Genomic DNA, 21,504 nt, shown 5'->3' with positions numbered 1-21,504 from the left:
TCCAAGGAGAGACAAAAATCTTAGAATAGAGTTTATTTTTTGAGAAGATTACTTGAGCTTCAATGCCTTGTAATAAAAAATTTAGATATAGATGAGACCACGTGCTAATTATGCATATGTGAATGATTTTTTTCAGATCCTTTCATTGACATCTGTCTCTGGGCCCCTTGAGTATTTGTTTCACTCAAGCTGCCATTTTAGCATGAACTCTATGTTGATACAAACACAGTAGTGAATGATCACACAAGGGCATTTTCCCCTTGTTTCTACACATACTTTATGCCAATGTGATACAAGATATGGGTGTGACCTGCTTGACTTCTATCTTAGTTAGGATTTCTATTGATGTCATGAAAGAACAGGGCCAAAAAAGCAAGGTGTAGATGTGAGGGTTTATTTGGTTTACACTTCTATATAGAGAAGTCAGGACAGGAATAAAACAGAGCAGGAATCTGGAGACATGCGCTGATATAGAGGCCATGGAGGGATGCTGCTTATTGGCTTGCTTCCACTGGCTTGCTCAGCCTGCTTTCTTATAGTAACCTGGATCACCAATCCTGTGACAGTAGGACCCACCATCAGTCACCTTCTCCATCTATCATTTATTAAGAAAATGCCTTAGAGACAAATCTTGTGTAGGCATATTCTCAACTGAGATTTTCTATTTTCAGAGTTCTGGCTTGTGTGTCAAGTCGACCTAAGACCAGCCAGCACAATATATTGGTATCCACAAACTTATAGTACAGGGGAGCCAGCAGGTAAGTTCTTTTACCTCTTTTTCAAAATGGTGCTCATTCATTTATACAGTCTTAAAACACTGTTTGAGGTAATTTATCATTACATCAGAAGAACATTTGCTAGCCATGGGTACCATCAGCTTAATTACAATCCCCTTGTCTTATGACCTCTTGTAATTTGCTTGATTTCTTCATTCTTACTTCCCAATGAATGTATCCCCTGATAGAATAGTGGCATCACCACCTGAAAAATAAATTATATCACAACCAAGAAAGCTGTACTTCTTGAGGTTCAAGCTGATGAAAAGAAATCACTCAATTATTTCAATAGGAAAAATTAACATAAAAATATGAGTTGCTATAGTGACACAGAGTAACAGAGAGCTGGTGAAGTAGAGTGATGCATAGAAATGGTAACTAGCAAATAGAGACAAGTCATTACCCATAGAGTGGGTATGGGAATACACCAAGGATTAGCTGATTAGCTGGGGTTGCTTAAGGCCACATCACTAAAGTAAACAGACACCTGAGACAGCAATGCTTGGTATCTAAGGCCACAGATGCACAGCAGGACCTTGTCAGTGTAAAAGGGTCCATGCTTTAGCCATGAATCCTGTGGAAGATGGACAAGGGAGAAGCCATCTTTACGAACCTCAATGAGCAAGCTAGCCAGGAAGAACTTGTAAAATGTCTATCCACTGCCCTCTACTGATGAAGCATTAGGACCACAGCACAAGGGCCTACTGTCTTAAGGGCTCAAATCCATTTTATCCAAGTAGACAAAAAGATGTTTCACCCCTATGTAGGGTAAATATTAGTGAATTGCATCTGACAGACAAACTAGGACAACATTGCAGAAGAGTGTTACAGAATATCAAGTGATTGGTAAACTGGTCATACTGTTTTAGAAGTGTACAGAGAGATGTGCTTGTGAGATGAAAAGATAGATCAGAGAATCAAAAAGACTGTTCATACATGTGTGCATTTTATAGTTATTCTTTTGTTTTTGACATATTGTATTGTTCAATAAGAAATAATAAAATGATGTGTAACATATATCATAAGGTAAATATTTTTCATAATGTGTCATTCATATTTTGCTAGCATAACGACAATTACAAGAAGATATCACATATTCAAGAATAGTTCTCATCCATTAGAAAAATATATCTACATCGTCAATGTCAAGTCAAAAACACATTCTACGACTCCTGACACGATATAAGGAAGATATAAGACCATCCCGATGTTCTTCTGATTAAAAAATGCAAAATGTGAGTTAAATGCAAAATGTAAGTTAATCTATCAGGAAATAGATACAACAGCACTGATGGACAGTGATCAAAATACCTTACTTTTAAGTAAGTGAAAAAGATGTGAGTAAACTGAACTCACTAATTATATATTTAACATTGTCAAATAACATAGTCAAGAAAAATCATTTAGCTCAATGGGGAATTTCTAATATGGGATCATATACAAGGCAATATTATTTCGATTTTAATTTTAGTTGTAATTGTAATTAATATTTTTATTTTTGAGAATTTTATAAATGTATATACTATATGTTGTTCATATTACTCTACTCTTCAGTCTTTCTAATGCCTCCACTCCTCTTCCCAAAATATCTTCCTCCCAGCTTCATGTTCTCTTCATTTTTATCATAGTATATTGTGCCTGATTAATGCTGTCCCTGTGCACGTGACTGATCTATTTTTGAGGGAATCAAACTATCATTGGTCACATCCATAAAGAAAATGACTCTCCTTCCCGTTTCAGCCACCAACTGCCATTAGCTTCTCAGCTAGGAAGAGAGCGTTATGAGGCCTTACTTGATCTGTGCTGGAATTTTGACAGGCTTGGTTTTGTGCATGTAACTACATCTACCATAAATTCATGAGTGCAATGGCTATATCATGATTAGAAGACAGCATTTCCCAGCACTGTTTTATATCCTCCGGGTCTTACATGGTTTCTGTAGATTTATCCTTGATGCTCCCTGAGTCTTTGGGGGAAAGGTTCTATAGATGATGATGCCCAATTTAAGCCTGTACTCACAGTCACTTTAATCGGTTGTCCTGTTGCCTAGTGGAAAAATGCTCCTTTGATTAAGACTGAGGTCAGACCTATGAATAAAAATAAAAATATGCAGAGAACAGTCTGGCTGCAGGATTATTTATCAAAATAAGAGTATTAGAACCCTACCCAGGGCTTATGAGCTCCCGATCATGGGCTTTTAACTAGATTTAAAGCATCAAGTTTGGAGGCTGCGTCTGGCTTCCACTCTCACAGCCATTGCTGTACATTGAGCTCCATAGAGACAGCCCTGGGGCAAGTGAGAGCCGGACCAGCACTGGGCGACTCAGTGCCTCGTGGAGGAAAATCAACTAAATATGGGCAAAGGAGAGCCTAAGAAGCAGAGAGGCAAAATGTCTTCATATGCATTCTTTGTGCAAATCTGCCCGGAGGAGCACAAGAAGAAGCACCCGTATGCTTCTGGCAACTACTCAGAGTTCTCCAAGAAGTGCTCAGAGAGGTGGAAGACCATGTCTGCTAAAGAAAAGGGGAAATTTGAAGATATGGCAAAGGCTGACAAGGCTCGTTATGAAAAAGAAATGAAAACCTACATCCCCCAAAAGGGGAGACCAAAAAGAATTCAAGGACCCCAATGCATCCAAGAGGCCTCCTTCGGCCTTCTTGTTCTGTTCTGAGTACTGCCCCAAAATCAAAGGCGAGCATCCTAGCTTATCCATTGGTGATAGTGTAAAGAAACTAGGAGAGATGTGGAACAACACTGCAGCAGATGACAAGCAGCCCTATGAGAAGAAAGCTGCCAAGCAGATGGAGAAGTATGAAAAGGAAGGATATTGCTGCCTACAGAGCTAAAGGAAAACCTGATGCAGCGAAAAAGGGGGTGGTCAGGGCTGAAAAGAGCAAAAAAAGAAGGAAGAGGAAGATGAGGAGGAGGAGGAAGAGGAAGATGAAGAAGCAGATGATGATGAATAAGTTGGTTTAGCGCAGTTTCTTTTTCTTGTCTATAAAGCATTTAACCCACTTGTACACAGCTCATTTCTTTTAAAGAAAAAAATTGAAATGTAAGGCTGTGTAAGATTTGTTTTTAAACTGCACACTGTCTTTTTTTGTATAGTTAACACACTACCAAATGTGTCTTTAAATAGCCCTGTCCTCGTGTTATTTTCAATAGCCACTAACCTTGCCTGGTACAGTCTGGGGGTTGTATATTGGCATGGAAATTTAAAGCAGGTTCTTGTTGGTGCACAGCAAAAAATATTTATATATGGGGACAGTAGTTTGTTTTTTGTTTTGTTGTTGTTGTTTGTTTGTTTTTATTTTGTTTTTATTTTTGGGTTTTATTTTTTTCATCTTCAGTTGTCTCTGATGCAGCTTATATGAGGATAATTGTTCTGTTAATTGAATACCACTCTGTAATTGCAAAAATAAATAAATAGATAAAATTGTGGCTGTTTGTTGACATTCAGAATGCTTCTATATAAATATGATTATATATATATAAGTAAATATGATTATATATATATACATATATATATATATATAAAAGCATCAAATTTGAAATTTCTCTTTTGGGGTAAGCCCTGGAGCCATGACATCATTCCGCCATACACATCCCACCTTGAAACTCAGTCTTATAGAATTCCGAGTCCAGTGCTAATTAAGACCATTGGCAATTTTACTCTTGCAGTGGCCTGCACAGCACTATTTACAACTAAAGTTTGTGGTGTCGTCATCATGAAGGGCTTAGCATCCTAATTTATGGGTGCCACTGAAGAACAACAACCAACAACAACAGCTTGCATTTTTGAGGTTGAGGGACTTCTGTGACCCCCTTAATCAATAACTTGTAGGAAGGCATCAAATCTGGCCCTGAGGTTTTCTGTTTAATAACCACTTTCTTTTGTGAATATCATAGTCCATCCATGTAGTGTACTTCTATTCAAACTCCTTAGTGTATAATTAGCTTACAAATAGTGGGTCTCTATAAGGCTTTACCCTGCATCCTTAACTTGTTAACCCACTACCTACACACTGGTCATATGTTTCTTCTTGCTTTGGTACTCATTAAACCTTTAACTCCCAGTGTTTTGTTCTCTTTTTTCATATCATATGTGTTCTATCAATCCTTCAAATACATTAATTAATACTCATTTCAACTAGGGTCTAAATAGATATGTTTAAGATTCTAACATTTTATATAATGAAAATAACAATCTTTTCATCTGGTACTTCAAAATATATTCTATAAAATTGTTGTCTGTAGTTGCTATATCCTAGGCAATAGCATATCAGAACTTCTTAATTTTATTTAATTCAAATTTAGAAATCACTAAGTAGCGTCTTCCCACTCATTTCTACATATATTCTTCTACATATACTCTTCTTTTCACTGCCTCTAGTGACCAGCATTTTATCCTCAACTACTTTGAGATGGGCATTTTTATGTTCGCTCTATAGATGTAAGAATGTGATACATGCCATTTTAGCTGTGGCTTACTTAGCTTCACAGAATGATCTCTAGTCCCATAAATTTGTCACAGTGGTAGAATTTCTTTCTATGTTAATAGGTAAAACATACATCATGATTATGTTGACGGGTGGTATGGCTACATAAATAGTGTGTGTTTTTCTAGCTTTCTGAGAAACTTCCACACAATTCCTCATAGTACATGTGCCAGGTTCCACACATATCAGCAGTAAATGAGTATGTCGTCTCTCCCTATGCATATTAGCATTTGCCATCTTTTTTTTTTTATCTTGCCTATATTGTCTAGGGTAAGATGAAAGTAACCAAGCACTATCTGATTGGACTTGAGGCCCACTTCACAACATAGAACCAATATCTGGCTCAGTTATTACACCAAGGACTTCTGGCCAGATGTGTCATAGGCCATTATTCTATACTACTATTCTAATGAGATAATAGTCATAAACTTATGTGTAACAGCTTTTCATTACATCATAGATTACTGCATCTTGATAACAAACTCATAAAAAGATTTTTATGCAATAGATAAAATTAACAGACACTCAACACTTAGTCAACACACAGAGTATAAGTGATTTGGAGTGCTCAGCACTAAGTGGGACACATATTACACAACACCTCCTTAAGGATCATTGGGATAAAAAAGGGAAAGAATGACTGTAAGAGCTGGGATGGTGGATGACCACAAGGAAACAGTATTCCTGGTATAAAAGAAGGCAACTGACATAGAAAAACTCACAGAACTGAGACAAAATGAACAATACCTGAATACTCTCAAGCCAGAAAAAAATCAAACCATGGAATGGGGAGTTGGTCACAAAGTCTCAACTCTAGGAAGAGCTACTGATAATTGACAACTGCTAGGAAAGTGAAAGGTTACTTTCTTTAAGGATTTGGTCCCTAAAATGTATAAGATTCTACAGTAAATATACACATACTTAAGAGTATAAATGCAGTCCTAATATGACTTGATGGACTTAAGAACAAATATAGATACAAAGTTGGGTGACTAGGAAAGAGGATTAACCTAAAAGTAGATTGAGGAAGGAGATAAGATCAAAATACAATGAACTTAATTTCCAAAGAATTAATGCAGATGAGTATATCCGTATATAGATGAACAAAGTGATGTGTGATTAATAGGTAGATAGATAAATAGATGATAGATATATCGATAGATAGATATATGGATGAATAGATAGAATTTTCTTTAGTCATTTAGCAGTTGACTTGAGGTTTTCCTCTTCTTCTCTAGACTTAGATATATCAGACTTAAACTGGTGATCCTGCAATACCTCTCCTGGGTATATATCCAGAAGATATTCCGACTGGTAAGAAGGACACATGCTCCACTATGTTCATAGCAGCCTTATTTATAATAGCCAGAAGCTGGAAAGAACCCAGATGCCCCTCAACAGAGGAATGGATACAGAAAATGTGGTACATTTACACAATGGAGTACTATTCTGCTATTAAAAAGAATGAATTTATGAAATTCCTAGGCAAATGGATGGACCTGGAGGGCATCAACCTAAGTGAGGTATCCCAATCACAAAAGAACTCACATGATATGTACTCACTGATAAGTGGATATTAGCCCAGAAACTTAGAATACCCAAGATACAAGATACAATTTGCAAAACACATGAAACTCAAGAAGAACGAAGACTCAAGTGGACACTTTGCCCCTTCGTGGAATTTGGAACAAAACACCCATGAAATGAGTTACAGACACAAAATGAGTTTTACATGAAGCCCTTGGTATCAGCTAAGTCAGAAAATGGCAGATGACTGTCATGTCTCTCATTCAGCAAGATGTAGAATACTGTCCAGTATATTTACAACTATGTAAGCAAGAAGGTATGTGTGGAATATAACCATGTCTCAACTCCAAACAGAATCTAGAAAAGTAAAGAGAAATAACAGAGACCTCTGAGTGTCATCTAAAATTGTATCCAATTTAGTAACACTGGTGTTCAGAGTTTTAGAATTAATACTAATATGGAAGTCCAGTTTGTCGACATAAATGTAATTTTGATCATATCTGATATTCCTATGGTGCTTAATTAAGAACAGATACCCAAGGAATTATCACAGGAGAAGACAAAGAGCAAACTGCTAACAGAAATGACGAAATTAAACTCTAGAGATTAGTCCATAATATTGTACTGATGATAATTTTGTTATCTCAAAAAATTATGCTAAATGTATGCAAAATGTTAATACAAGGGGGAGTTTAAGTGAGGGAAGTAGTACTTCTGAAATTTCCGTTTATTGTAAAGCTAACCAAAATTTGGACGTGTTGTTTTAATTAAAATTGGATTCATCTGCCCTACTATGTACCTACTAAATCACAGAACTCCAGTCAGTGAACAGATCATGAAAGTGAACATCCAGCTAATTTCCCAACAATTTCTTGTGCATGAAGCTTGAAGAATGACTTACCAGAGTCTCCTGTATGGGTCTTGCAAGATTGTAACTACTGCAAAATAGATGAAAAATAGGATGTTACAGAAGGAAGTTCTAGGGAGAGATGTCAGTGTCATGGTCTGCTTCCCCACACTGCAGCTAATGTAGAATGTTGTCACGACAGGTTGTTTACAGCTCATCTTCCTTGAGCTAATGCCAGCTTGATTGGAAAACAGCCTGCTACAACTCTAGACTACAGATTTTGCATTGTCAGATTTCATTTGCTACTTTGTTAAAAAAAAAAAACTTATTGATAGTTGTATATAAAAGTGAAATCTACTTTTTAGTTTGATATGGGGGCTGAAAATATGACTAAAGGATTCCATATTTGGAAAATACATGTTGGTATTTTTCAAAGTGGGATCCAAATCAATCAGAAGTGTAATGTTTAGCACTGCTGATACGTCAGTCATTTGCCTGAATGGTGTGCTGTTCATGCTGTTAAATGAATGTTTCATTTCCCAGCAGAGTGATCTGCTGTCCATCCTTATAATATGGGACATTGTTGCCAGGCCATTTACATCAACACTGCTCCCTTACAATGGGCCTGTTTCATTGGGCTACACAAATTGAGAGATGCTTTTACATAAACTGAAAAAGAACATTTTAACATGCAGCTTGCGATTAATCAGAGAGTGTGACAACAAGAAGATGCATCAGAATATAAGAGGAGTATTATGGACACCAACTTTAATAATGTATAGTATACATTTAAACAACCTTATTTGGAAAAGATCCATATTGACTCTATGCATCAAATGGGTGATTTAGTGGAGCTTTTTCTCATGCGTTATGATTATGTGACTAGAACCAGGAAATAGCATTTGTATTTTCAATCATCTAATGAGTTCAGTCCTAAAACGTACATCTTTTAAAGTGCACTTTTTGGAGATATATTTATGTAAATGTGTGTGAGCTTTTGCAGATAGATTCAGAGACTGTCTTGGTTTTGTTTTTTTTTTCTCTCTTAAGGATATTAAGTGATTTTGTGTAAATTACCTTCCTTTTTAAAAAACATATATTAAACAAAATAAGCAACAAATCTATAGATTGAAAGAACTGTGATTTTCCTATTATTCCCTCATTGCTGCTGAATAGGAACCAATCTCACAAGCTAGTAAACACCATCCAGATATATGATAGGAAATCAAAATTCTCTGAAAAAGAAGAGAATTTGTCAGTATTTTTTCACTCATACATAAATAGATATATATATTAAATACAATGATTTTAAGAGATTGGTTCCTTTAAATTTTTTTGATCCACTAATGCATCAGTTTTCTAAATGTATAGAAAACTATCCAGAATTTGCCCAAGTGTGTAGACATGGCTAAGAAGCTTGCTGTGAAAGTGAGAGCTTTAACAAACCCTTATTATTCAGGTAGTTAAAAAGCAAGCTAAATAGCAGCACCGAGCTGTAAATACTCAGAGCTGACAGAGAAGTGGTTATGACAGCTTTCACATTATCTTATTGCAGAATCAAGGCGGGAGTCGCAGCTGGCTCATATGTCAAAATGTGTCAGGACTTAAATGGTAAAACAGGAGTGCAACAGCAATTGGCTTTTCAATCAATAACACGATCGATATATTTCACAGATATTTTCCCATATCTAAATTACTCTGCAGAGATGAGGGACCCTGACTGAGTGTTTATAAATCAATAAAACACATAGCTAAAGGACATCTGTTCCACTTCTTTTGCTTCAAGGTGCTGTTTGCCTTTTCTTCCAGCTCTCCCCTTATTTAAGTAAGTACGTTTGAGGACAAACAGTCATTGTGAGCACACAAATAAGCTCACTTGCTGCATTCTGTGTCCATGATGTTCTTTAAAGAAAAAAATAATTTTGTGTCTGATCATTCAACTACGGGTAAGGACAGCTTTTCTTAGCTTTGAATGATTTCTCTGACTGATTAATAAAGCAGCTTTCAAATTTCAACTAGTACGTGCAACAAAATCTTCAAATAAATTATATTAAGTACCACTTCCAGACTTGTAAGTTAAAATAAAAGCTTAGGACTCATTTCTCCTCATGCAACAATATTCTTGCTGAGAAGTATAGATCATATTTGTGCAGATACACCATGAGTAGGAAAACTGCTGTCCTTTATAAATTTATCTCCCTAACAGAATGATATGGTACGGGCAAAAAAATAAACAAACAAACACCACTAAAATTAAATGCAAAACTGTAATGCAGACATAATTTTAGTTCCAGCCTACATACAACATGTGATACACTATGTAGAACAGCTTAACAAAAGCTCTGGTATTGTGGGTTAAAACTCTTCTATCCGATCACAAGCTTCTACAGCACAAAGTAAGATTATGTTTCATACTGTCGATATTTCCTTTTAAAAAACAGAAGGTTGCCTTATGTTACAAGTGGAATGCAAATTGAGTACATCAATCAGTACACTGTTCTCTAAGCTTCTTTTGCAGTAAAAATACTTCCCTAGTGTCTTTCTCGAGAACACATGGAATTGAGGTGAAAAAGAAAGATCAATACTATGTGAATCTGGAACATGAATGGAGCAGCAATCTAGAGGTTGCTCCTGTGCCATCATAGCCTCAGTTCCTTTCTTCTTTCCCCTCATTTCACAACTGAGGTGGAAAACATGAATGTACAACTAACAATGGTTTATTCCCAACCTCAAGGCCCGAGTGACTGGTTTGCTTATCAAGTTGACAGTGTCTTCATGATTGCAGTTAGACTTTTATTCTTTCTGTCATTGTTATCTTCTGACATACAATTATCTTTGCACCAATAATTAGTTAATTAGAATGTAGTTTCCTTAGTCAGATCCTGCCCTTACTTTAAGCCTCATCTCATGAACCTTGCCTCTTACATCTCAACTGTGTTGGACTTTATTCTCTTTATTCTCTTCCTTGAATATTCTTTGTTAAGTCAATACTCCATCATTTTCCTTTTTTATATATTATACATTTTTATTGGATATTTTCTTTATTTGCATTTCAAATGTTATCCTTTTTCCTGGTTTCCTTCCTGGAAACCCCTATCCCATTCCCCCTCCCCTGTTTCTATGAAGGTGTTCCATCACCCACCCACTCCTGCCTCCCCGCCCTCTCATTCCTCTACACTGGGGCATCAAGCCTCCACAGGACCAAGGGCTTCTCCTTCCACGGATGCCTGACAAGGGCATCCTCTGCTATATATGCAGCTGGAGCCATGGGTCCCCTCATGTATACTCCTTGGTTGGTGATTTAGTTCCTGGGAGCTCTGGGGGTTCTGGTTGGTTGATATTGTTGTTCTTCCTATGGAGTTGCAAACTTCTTCAGCTCCTTCAGTCCTTTCTCTAACTCCTCGTTGGGAACCTAGTGCTCAGTCCAATGGTTGGCTACAAGCATCTGCCTCTGTATATGTCAAGCTCTGGCAGAGCCTCTCAGGGGTCAGCTGTATCAGGTTCCTGTCAGCATACACTTCATGGCAAGGTCTACTTAGAAATCCATTCCTATTGTGATGCTCTCAAAACATATAAATATAAATTTTATTCTCTCAAATATAAATCTATTTGGTAGAGAGACTCACAATTCAGGTGGGTCTTCCCACCTCAATTAACATGTTACAGATAACCCCACACACATATGTCTAGAATCTTTTTGGTGATTCTGGATTTTTGTCAAGATGACAATCAATATTAAATGTCACACCATTCTTGATCTATTGGGAGCGCTTTAGACAAACAAGTTTTGGTGAAGTTGGTCCATTCCAGAATTGAATTATGACTTAAGTAGTATTCTGTATTATAACCGCTAGGTAATCAGCAATATTTTAGAATGTTAATATCTCTTTAGACCACTCCCTCTTTCAACAAGGATTTTTTTTTTTCTTGAAAGGATAGAGTCACAACATCTGACAATTATTCCTTTATCAGCATCTTTATCTTTAGGATCCTGAAACATGTATGTATATCTTTTTCTCTATTGGAAAATGGTTTACTTCTGTTCCAATACTAGATGTGTACATATTGTAAGTGAAAGCAATAAAAGGCAGGTTTTACAAAGTTTGTGGTCATGGTCTATGAACTAATGCTGGAGACACTATCACTTTTTTAATTCAGAATGATCATGAACTGGTCCTTCCACCCACCCAGATGCCCTAGCTTGCACCGTTTTCCTAAAATAATACAGCCATCAGGCTTGGTGAGTTTTATTTACTGCAATATGAAAAGTGTTTTCCTTTATGGAAAACACTCAGAAATTACTGGAGTAGAGCACAGCAGACACAGCATTAACACAGAATTTGTAGTGTTGTTATTATTGAATTATAATTATTAAAACTTAACAGGCTTTTAGAGATAATAGATCATTAATTTGTAATCTTGCTTTGGAAATACAATTGAAATTAGTCAAGTTCTGGTTATATGTTGCTGTAAGATAGGGTAATGACTGAACAGGACCAAGAGTTTACCTTCCTGAAATGCTTATGTTTCAGTTGCTTTCTTTATTAAGTTTAAAATCAAATACAGCCATACTTTACATTACTACATTTTCTGACAGAACATATTTATATATTTTGGCACTCTACTAAATGCATATGTGCAAAACAGGAGCCAAACTCAGCATTGAGAGCTAGTGTGCAGGAATAGGCTTTCTGAAAATTCTGGAATGTTTTAAGCCAAAACATGGAAAGTATAGCAGCATTGACAGGCAGAGAGCAGTCATTTCTGGGTAAAAGATCTTTAGGGGGTATCACCATCCCTGACCTCAAGCTGTACTATAGAGCAATAGTAATGAAAACAGCAAGGCACTGCTATAGGAATAGACATGTTGAACAATGGATTTGAATCAAAGATACTGAAATAAACCCACACACCCATGTATGCCTAATATTTGACAAAACTATACAGTGGGAAAAAAGAAAGCATATTCTACAAATGGTGCTGTTCTAACTGAATGTTTGCATGTAGAAGACAAAGTTTGGAGCTGTGACAAAAGGATAGACCATCTAGAGACTGCCATATCCAGGGATCCACCCCATAATCAGCTTCCAATCGCTGACACCATTGCATACACTAGCAAGATTTTGCTGAAAGGACCCAGATATAGCTGTCTCTTGTGAAACTATGTCAGGGCCTTGTAAACACAGAAGTGGATGCTCACAGTCAGCTATTGGATGGATCACAGGGCTCCCAATGGAGGAGCTAGAGAAAGTACCCAAGGAGCTAAAGGGATCTGCAACGGGATAGGTGGAACAACATTATGAACTAACCAGTATCCCGGAGCTCTTGACTCTAGCTGCATATGTATCAAAAGATGGCCTAATCAGCCATCACTGAGGCCCATTGGACACACAAACTTTATATGCCCCAGTACAGGGGAATGCCAGGGCTAAAAAAATGGGAATGGGTGGGTAGGGAAGTGGGGGGGAGGGTATGGGGGACTTTTGGGATAGCATTGGAAATGTAATTGAGGAAAATACGTAATAAAAATATTAAAAATTAAAAAAGAAGAAAGTTAAATCAGCTTATTAACAGATTTTCAAGAATTATCAAACCATAAATGTTACATTTGATTCCTCAAATGTTCATCGACACAAAGTAAATACAAGTGCAATGGCTTCTCTTTCCAGTCAACCATAATTTTTAGGTTTAAAAACACAAAGCAAACAAACAAAGATGGCAATCATCTTGCAACAAGTGGTCTCAAATTCCAACAAAACTTAGGTTGTTACAAAATACCAACTGACAACAAAATTGAAGAAAGTTTGTAAAATGTCTTTTAGGTACTAAGGATATAGTCATTGTTAATGTGTATATGTGTATGACAGTTAACAAAAGATATACAGTTGCTATTATAGCTTTTATGTGTTCATGATATCTTAATCAAATTGATTATAGGCTTTGTTCATCACTATTCTTGTCTTTGCATGTGTGAGTTCCTTTGTGATTGTGTTACCTCACTCAGGCCTTTCTCTACAAAAAGAATAAAGAGGCTGAGAAAGAAATTAGGGAAACAACACCCTTCTCAATAGTCACAAATAATATAAAATATCTTGGCATGACTCTAACTAAGGAAGTGAAAGATCTGGATAATAAAAAATTCAAGTCTCTGAAGAAAGAAATTAAAGAGATCTCAGAAGATGGAAAGATCTCCCATGCTCATGGACTGGCAGGATCAACATTGTAAAAATGGCTATCTTGTCAAAAGCAATCTACAGATTCAATGCAATCCCCATCAAAATTCCAACTCAATTCTTCAACGAATTAGAAAGAGCAATCTGCAAATTCATCTGGAATAACAAAAAACCTAGGATAGCAAAAACTCTTCTCAAGGATAAAAGAACCTCTGTGGAATCACCATTCCTGACCTAAAGCTTTACTACAGAGCAATTGTGATAAAAACTGCATGGTACTGGTACAGTGACAGACAAGTAGACCAATGGAATAGAATTGAAGACCCAGAAATGAAGCCACACACCTATGGTCACTTGATCTTTGACAAGGGAGCTAAAACCATCCAGTGGAAGAAAGACAGCATTTTCAACAAATGGTGCTGGCACAACTGGTTGTTATCATGTAGAAAAATGCGAATTGAGCCATTCCTATCTCCTTGTACTAAGGTCAAAACTAAGTGGATCAAGGAACTTCACATAAAACCAGAGACACTGAAACTTATAGAGGAAAAAGTGGTGAAAAGCCTTGAATATATGGGCACAGGGGACAAATTCCTGAATAGAACAGCAATGGCTTGTGTTGTAAGATCGAGAATTGACAAATGGGACCTCATGAAACTGCAAAGCTTCTACAATGCAAAAGGCACTGTCAATAAGACAAAAAGACCACCATCAGATTGGGAAAGGATCTTTACCTATCCTAAATCAGATAGGGGACTAATATCCAATATATATAAAGAACTCAAGAAGGTGGACTCCAGAAAATCAAATAACCCCATTAAAAAATGGGGCTCAGAACTGAACAAAGAATTCTCACCTGAGGAATACTGAATGGCAGAGAAGCACCTGAAAAAATGTTCAACATCCTTAATCATCAGGGAAATGCAAATCAAAACAACCCTGAGATTCCACCTCACATCAGTCAGAATGGCTAAGATCAAAAATTCAGGTGACAGCAGATGCTGGCAAGGATATGGAGAAAGAGGAACACTGCTCCATTGTTGGTGGGATTGCAAGCTTATACAACCAGTCTGGAAATCAGTCTGGAGGTTCCTTAGAAAATTGGACATAGTACTACAGGAAGATCCAGCAATACCTCTCCTGGGCATATATCCAGAAGATGTCCCAAACGATAAGTAGGACACATGCTCCACTATGTTCATATCAGCCTTATTTATAATTGCCAGAAGCTGGAAAAACCCAGATGCCCCTCAACAGAAGAATGGATACAGAAAATGTGGTACATTTACAAAATGGAGTACTACTCAACTATTAAAAAGAATGAATTCATGTAATTCCTAGTCAAATGGATGAACATTCTTCTTTCTAACTTAGAAACAATCCATTTAAGAGTTCTCTTATGTCAAGAGTGGAGGAATATCTATGTAAAGTGGCAAAGCCATGTACCAAACACCATGTCTATGGGCATCTTGTCTATCTTTTCTGTTTTCCAAATTTGTGTGTTGAACCATAAATATTTAAAAGTCACTTGAAGTCATGATCTCGTCCCTTGCTAGTTCTTACCATGGTCAAAGAAGCATCCTGAATTAGATATGCATTTCTTTCTTTAATATGCTAAACTATTTTTACAAAATTAAGCATCTTTGTGTTTTAGTATACAAAACATGTATTATTAGATCATATGTCTCTTGCTTTTCTTACATTACAAAAATTTTACAGATTTATATCACCTTTAAAAAATATTATTTATGACACTGTCTGATGTCTATTTTCATAGATCACAATTTATCGGTTCACTTTTCTATTATTTATTTATGCACACTAAGATATTTTCCTAAAAGATGGCACATTTATTTGCACAGGCCTTTTTTTTTCTACTTTTTTTCTGAGTCTTTTTTTTTTAATTAGGTAATTTCCTCAATTACATTTCCAATACTGTCCAAAAAGTCCCCAATACACTCCCCCCCCAGTCCCCCACCCACCCACCCCCACCCCTTGGCCCTGGCATTCCCCTGTACTGGGGCATATAAATTTGGCAAGTCCAATGGGCCTCTCTTTCCAGTGATGGCCTACTAGGCCATCTTTTGATACAAATGCAGCTAGAGACAAGAGCTCTGGGGCACTGGTTAGTTCATAATAATGATCCACCTATGGGGTTGCAGTTCCCTTTAGCTCCTTGGGTACTTTCTCTAGCTCCTCCATTGGGGGCCCTGTGATCCATCCAATAGCTGACTGTGAGCATCCACTTCTGTGTTTGCTAGGCCCTGGCATTGTCTCACAAGAGACAGCTATATCTGGGTCCTTTCAGCAAAATCTTGCTAGTGTATGCAATGGTGTCAGCGTTTGGAAGCTGAATATGGGATGGATCCCTGGATATGGCAGTCTTTAGATGGACCATCCTTTCTTCACAGCTCCAAACTTTATCTCTGTAACTCTTTCCATGGGTGTTTTGTTCCCAATTCCAAGAAGGGGCTCAGTGTCCACACTTTGGTCTTCGTTCTTCTTGAGTTTCATGCGTTTAACAAATTGTATCTTATATCTTGGCTATCCTAAGTTTTTGGGCTAATATCCACTTATCAGTGAGTACATATTGTGTGAGTTCCTTTGTGAATATGTTACCTCACTCAGAATGATGCCCTTCAGATCCATCCATTTGCCTAGGAATTTCATAAATTCATTCCTTTTAATAGCTGAGTAGTACTCCATTGTGTAAATGTATCACATTTTCTGTATCCATTCCTCTGTTGAGAGGCATCTGGGTTCTTTCCAGCTTCTGGCTATTATAAATAAGACTGCTATGAACATAGTGGAGCATGTGTCCTTCTTACCGGTTGGAACATCTTCTGGATATATGCCCAGGTATTGCTGGATCCTCTCGTAGTATTATGTCCAATTTTCTGAGGAACCTCCAAACTGATTTCCAGAGTGGTTGTACCAGCTTGCTATCCCACCAACAATGAAGGAATGTTCCCCTTTCTCCACATCCTCGCCAGCATCTGCTGTCACCTGAATTTTTGATCTTAGCCATTCTGACTGGTGTGAGGTGGAATCTCAGGGTTGTTTTGATTTGCATTTCTCTGATGATTAAGGATGTTGAACATTTTTTCAGGTGGCACAGGCCTTTTTGTACATGTGTTAATATTCATTGACATATATGACTAAGAATGGAATTGTCAAATTTATGTATTTCAATACCACATATTTCTAAATGGTTTTGTTATAAGTCTTACATATAGTACTTGTAAAACTGAATTTTCTACACATTCTAAACAATTCCTGATGTTTTTCCTTTAGCCTTTATGTATACTTTAAGTGTTCTGCCTATCTGTAAGTGATATTTGTACATGATTATTAATCTTTGATGTGGTTTATACTACAAATGAAGTTTCAGTCATTGCTTGATTTTCCTTGGGAAACCATGAACAAATATATTGTAAGCTCACTTAGGCCATTAACAACAGATCAAAGAAATTATTCTACCTAAGTCTAATATTGTCAAACAATAAGTTCATTGGCCTTTCAGGACCACAGGTAACACCAAGGTAGCCGTTTTACCCAAAAGCTTACCCTAATGCAGGTATCTGGATCAGCAGAACTCCTGGTACCACTTGTCTGTATCTTTATAGAAATCTATCCCTGCCCAATAAGTGCTACTGCTCTAGTTTATATATAGTTTATATATAGTTTATATATAGTTTATATATAGTTTATATATAGTTTATATATAGTTTATATATCGTTTATATATAGTTTATATATCGTTTATATATCGTTTATATATAGTTTATATATCGTTTATATATCGTTTATATATCGTTTATATATAGTTTATATATCGTTTATATATCGTTTATATATAGTTTATATATCGTTTATATATAGTTTATATATAGTTTATATATCGTTTATATATCGTTTATATATAGTTTATATATAGTTTATATATAGTTTATATATAGTTTATATATAGTTTATATATAGTTTATATATAGTTTATATATAGTTTATATATAGTTTATATATAGTTTATATATAGTTTATATATAGTTTATATAACCTCTTAGAGGGAACCCAACTATTTTGAATATCTGAGTCTCTTCAGTGGCCTAGGATTGGTAACTTCGGGAGATTTCTGAGTCTTAGGAGTCTTTGTCCCAGTGACAACTTTTTCTTTAATTCCGATTAAATACAATGTTTCAGGTTTCAGTTATTGTGTTAGTTCATTGTGATGGTTCTCTTTGATTTCTTTAAAATTATTAATTTTGAAACTATAATATATTTACATCATTTTCTCCTTCAATTTCATCCCTCCAAACCCTCCCATGCAACCTTGTTTTAATCTCTCATTTGTGGCCTCTTTTTTTAATTTAAGTTTTTGTTACATATATATGTATACTTATACATGTGTGTGCATATGTGTGTGCATGTGTGCATATGTTTAAAATATGTTCATACAACCTTAGTCACTCTGTATAATGTTATTTATATGCGTATATTCTCAGGACTGACCTCTTTTTATTGGATAAACAATAGGGGTTCTCTTCCCTAAGGAAGACTATGAGAATATGAGGTCATAGGTTAATGCCCATTCCCAGCTGATACATCTCCAACACAATTTCAAGGATCATTGTGGTAGAGGAAGTGTTAAGATTATAGTGCCAGTACATATATAGTAGAGGACTGTCTTGTCCTGCCTCAGCAGGAGAGGGTACACATAGTCTTACAGACACTTGATGTGACAGGGTGGGAAAATACTCAAGGGGCACCAAAAACATCTTTAAAAAAACATAGAAGAAAATTTCTCTAATGTAAAGACAGAAATGGCCATAAAATTACAAGAAGCTCACTGAACACCAAAAAGATTGGTCCAGAAAAAAAATCCTCTTGTCACATAATAATCAAGACATCAAATGTACAGAACAAAGAAAGAATATGAAAAACTGTAACGTAAAAAGGTCAAGTAATATATAAAGGCAGACCTATCAGAATTACACAGACTTTTCAACAGAGATGCTAAAAGCCAGAAGCTCGTGAACAGATGTCTTGCAAACCCTAATAGACCACAGATGCCAGCCCAGGCCATTGTACCTAGCAAAACTCTCAATTATTATAGACGGAGAAACCAATCTATTCCATAACAAAACTAAATTTGTACAATATCTTACTACTAATCCAGTTCTATGAGATATTTGAAGTAAAACTCTAACACAAGAACAGTAAATACATCCAAGAAAACACAATAAATTAATCATCTCACAACAAACCCAAAAGAAGAGAATCACACATACACATAATACTACCTCCAACAACAAAAATAACAGGAACTAGCAATCATTGTTCTTTAGTATATCTCAACATCAACAGACAGAATTCCCAAATAAAAAGACACAGGCTAACAGACTGGATATGCTTAAACAGGACACAGCATTTTTTTTGCTACTAGAAACAAACCTCAGAAACAAAGTCAGACACTACCTAGAAGTAAACATCTGGAAAATAGTTTTCCAAGCAAATGGTCTCAAGAAATAAGCTGGACTTCCCATTCTAATATCCAGTAAAATAGACTTTCAACCAAAAGTAATCAAAAGTGATGAGGAAAAATCCTCCAAGGAAGGATTCATCAAAGGAAAAATCCACCAAGATGAAGTCTCAAATCGGAACAGCTGGCCCTGAGGATATTACTGTGGGAGAGCTGGCCATGGTCATCTCCAATGTGGGGACAGATACCTTCCTCCCACTTTACTCCTTGACACCTGCATCAGGAGGAAGACCTGGACCTGGAGTTGTAAAAGCGGGAGAACTGACCCTCTTCATCCCCAGTGGCTACAGCCCTCAGGAGAATGGGTCCTGCTCCTCACCTGGGCAGCAGGGTAAAGTTGGGCCTGGGCCTGGTTGTGTGTGTGTGGGGGGAGAGGGGGGAGATTGGTGAGCTGCAATTAAACTTTTTAAAAATTCAGATTAGAATAGCATTTGTGTTTTAAAAATATTTCTGTACCTAAAAATAATGTTATTTTTATTAGCACTGTGTATGAGATGTTATAGTGTCAATATTGTTAATTGGGAAAATTTTAACTTTTTAATATGTAATTTTTATTAATATATCTCACATTCCATATGAAAGTTTTATTAGATTTTAATTCAATTAGTTGATTTTAATTTTGTTATATACGTTGAATTATATTATATTATATGACAGGTTTGTGTTTAAGATTTAAGGAGGGCACTCAGAAGGTTTCCTTTATAAAAGAGAGTTATTAGAAGATGTATTAATGCCTTAGACAATTGAATGGCAGTGCAGCAAAGGCCCTGAAGAGAGAGAGCAGGCCCACATATACAGCAGAAGACCTCATGAGAAGAGATGTGGGAAGGAGATGGAAACAGTCGCTTTGTGACTCGCCATTGGCCTTGCTGAGTGTAACCAAGGAGTCCTCAGGTAAAGAAGGGCATGTGATTGTTAAGCATCTCTCCTCGCCCGCCATTTCTGTGAGGCGGTGTAGTAGTGAAGACAAAATCTAGAGAATTAAGGTGCTTTAGTTCTGTAGATGTAAATATCTGCAGTAATTGGAATTACAACAATTCAAGCAAAGTGGGGGAGCTTTTCAAATAGCTTAGCAACTAGGTCCTGCCAATATAAATTATTTAAACTCTTCATTAATTGGAGATACACATCTTATACACTGAAGTGTTATGACAATAAGATGTTTACTAAAGTCTGATGTTTTAAATTTAAATTAGCTGAATTAGCTGATTATAAACATTCCTAAATATATGTTTTTAGGCTTACATGTAACATTTTGTGGTTTATGCTCTATCATAACTCTAATAAATAAGTTGCTGCTTGATTGATTTTAGAGATTCACTTACATAATATCTAGTATTTCTTATTAATTTTTTAATTTTTAACTTATGCACATATATATTTATAAGATTTGCCTTTTTGTTTCTTTGTATTCTTTTTAATGCTTCAAATTGTGTTTTTCTCTGGTTTATTCAATGTGGTGGTTTGAATAGGATTGGCCCCCATAAATCCATGTGTTTGAATGTTTGGACTACTTGGTCACTTGATGTTTGACAAGGGATCAAAAACCATCCAGTGGAAAAAGGACAGCATTTTCAACAAATGGTACTGGCACAACTGGCGGTTAGCATGTAGAAGAATGCGAATTGATCCATTCCTATCTCCTTGTACTAAGGTCAAATATAACTGGATTAAGGAACTCCACATAAAACCAGAGACACTGAAACTTATAGAGGAGAAAGGAGGGAAAAGTCTCGAAGATATGGGTACAGGGGAAAAATTGCTGAATAGAACAGCAATGTCCTGTTCTGTAAGATCGAGAATCAACAAATGCGACCTCATAAAATTGCAAGCTTCTGTAAGGCAAAAGGCACCGTCAATAAGATAAAAAGACCACCAACAGATTGGGAAAGTATCTTTACCTATCCTAAATCAGATAGGGGACTAATATCCAATATATATAAAGAACTCAAGAAGGTGGACTCCAGAAAATCAAATAACCCCATTAAAAAATGGGGCTCAGAGCTAAACAAAGAATTCTCACCTGAAGAATACCGAATGGCTGAGAAGCACCTGAAAAAATGTTCAACATCCTTAATCATCAGGGAAATGCAAATCAAAACAACCCTGAGATTCCACCTCACACCAGTCAGAATTGCTAAG

The sequence above is a fragment of the Mus caroli genome, unplaced genomic scaffold (genome assembly GCF_978045245.1).
Source record: "Mus caroli unplaced genomic scaffold, Mus_caroli_1 scaffold_12, whole genome shotgun sequence".
NCBI lineage: Eukaryota > Metazoa > Chordata > Mammalia > Rodentia > Muridae > Mus > Mus caroli.
This window is presented reverse-complemented; position numbering follows the sequence as displayed.